Genomic DNA, 2560 nt, shown 5'->3' with positions numbered 1-2560 from the left:
AAACAAACACACAGAGTGGCCAGTGGGTTCTTTAAAAATGTTCCCCATCCATTTTCCACCTTCTGTTCATTTGGTCGGCCTCTGACTGACTTTCATTTCTTTTGGATTTTTGAAAAAAGTTATTGAATCTACAGCCTAGAAACTTCGATGTACTTTGTCACTATCAAGGAAGTCCATCATGTGGGGATTCCGCATCATCTCTGGCAGACCATGGTGGGCTGTTCAGTGGATGTCATTTTATGAAAACATAAAAGCGTTCTTCTTTCTTTCTTTGAAATACGTTTGAGGTACCATCTCCAACAAAAATGCAGTTGTTCAGCAAGGAGAGAGGCAGAGGACCGTGAGCTGGCCAGGAAGAGGGCCGGGTCTGGGGCTGGAGAGTGGGGAGGAGTGTAAATAAAGTAAAGGCCTGAGCAGAGCTGCAAGAAATATTTGGCATTCCTGGCTTCCCACAAAGGGTAGGTCAAGGAGAGGGAACAAGCAGTTGGGATGGAGTGTACACCACAACTATTCCTTCTCAGGCCAAATCCAGTCCACTGTATCACAGAAACGTCCCCGGTGGGAAGACCCTGAGTTTACTAGGCAGTGTGGCAAATGCTCCGGGTAATTACACGCGATGCCTGTCTATCTGCAGGACGGGGGCAACATCTCTGGCAAAGACAGCTGCTGGCTTTGAGGCTGTGTGTTAAATCCACTTTGGCTAACAACTGCCAAAGTGTTTAAGGGTCAGAGCACTTTAAGTCCCTTTGTCAGGCCCTGGTCAAAATAAAGTCCTCTTCGTGGTGAGCCTACAGGCGGTCTGTTTCAAAGTCCTGCTGTCAGCTTCTTGGTTGGGGATTTTGGAAGAAGAACCACACTGGCTGTTTCCTGGGTAGTGAATGAAAGATGTGCCTCTCTTGTCTCTGAAACTTTGGGAAAGAAAAACAACACACCATCAAGACAAAAATAGCCATTGAGTTTTAAAAGAGATTTGATCATTGACAGGTTTTCTTTCTGCCCACCTCTCTGGTCAGGGTGATTTGGCTCCTGCAGCCAGATCTATAAAATACTGGATTGAGATGAGTTCACTAGGTCCCCAGAAGTGGGAATTTCCAACTACTGGAAATACCCAAGGCCAGTGTAAGCTCATGTGTTTTTCTTAATTTGAGTGTCAGGTCATAGACTACATAGCAGATGTCTCATGTCCTCAAGTGCTTCTGAGACAAACACCACAGAACAGAATACAAATGGGAGTGTGCACAGAAGATGGGACACTGTGACCCAGTGTCAGCAGGTGGACAGACTGCATATAAACCTTCTCCTTGGAGTCATAGAAATGAAGAGTTTCCAGGTGATGAATCTGAGAAGGTGCCTCTCATCATGGGGCCCAGAACAGGAGAATGGCCTTCCTGTTCTCTTGTAGGCTCTGTCTCATGGCCCAAAGTGAAATGGTAGTTTGGAAGTCATGTTGAGACCTGATATGTGGCATGAGTTGCTTTGGAGTGTTTTTATTTTTGTTTCACCCTCATCAACAAGGAGTCCTAAGACAGTTGCCACATGTCCTGCATTTCCTGAGACAGTCTTAACTTCTAATATTTTTGTGTGTTCATCCTATACAAGTGCACTAGAATCATTTGCTCTTGATTTTAGGCTGAGAAAGCACAGTTGCAAAAATCTTGGGGCATCTGCACATTTTAAAGGACAAGCAGAGGAGGAGAGTAGGGACAGAGTAGACGTGGATCATCCAGTTTATGACAGGTAACGCACCAGAAATCTGCACAGTTGATATGTTTAGTTAGCTTCCATAGGGATGGGACTTATTGTTCTGATTTTAGAAATGAGGAAACTAGCTCAGAGAAGCACAGCAACCCGCCCGAGGTTGGCTCTGAAACCAAGCTTCGAATCCAGATCTGTCGGACTCTAACACCCATGGCTTTTCTACCGTTGTGCAAGTCACTTATTCTGTTCTTAGGAAGCTGAGTCATTCTTAAGGAGGTAAGATTTAGGGATCCCTGGGTGGCACAGTGGTTTGGTGCCTGCCTTTGGCCCAGGGCGCGATCCTGGAGACCCGGGATCGAATCCCACATCGGGCTCCCGGTGCATGGAGCCTGCGTCTCCCTCTGCCTGTGTCTCTGCCTCTCTCTCTCTCTGTGACTATCGTAAATAAATAAAAAAAATTTAAAAAAAAAAAAAAGGAGGTAAGATTTATAAACATGAAAACTCTAGATAATAGAGATGGGAAATAACGTATTACATTATGACAAGTGGTCAGTCCAATGAATCAGATAAGTTAACACATCTGTTGCAAAATGTGATCCATGTATATACCCAGGCTTTATTCTCAGTGGGATAAATTTCCATTTCTTTTTCATTATTTCTTGAGGGGGATTCCAAACTCAATGGAGACTAGAGTGTCTTTCAATGCCACGTGGTCCTGGAGCTCAAAGGAATCCAAACCCCCAATCAAGATGCTGGCTTTGTTCAGGAGCCACCCCCCCCCCCACATGCTCGATATTGTGCCACGTGCTTGATGATGGCACAATGCTGCAGAGATGGAGGTGGTGCCCGGGGTTGCCAACCA

Source organism: Canis aureus, chromosome 12 (genome assembly GCF_053574225.1).
Source record: "Canis aureus isolate CA01 chromosome 12, VMU_Caureus_v.1.0, whole genome shotgun sequence".
NCBI lineage: Eukaryota > Metazoa > Chordata > Mammalia > Carnivora > Canidae > Canis > Canis aureus.
The sequence above is the reverse complement of the archived record's forward strand: the minus strand, read 5'-3'. Positions refer to the sequence as shown.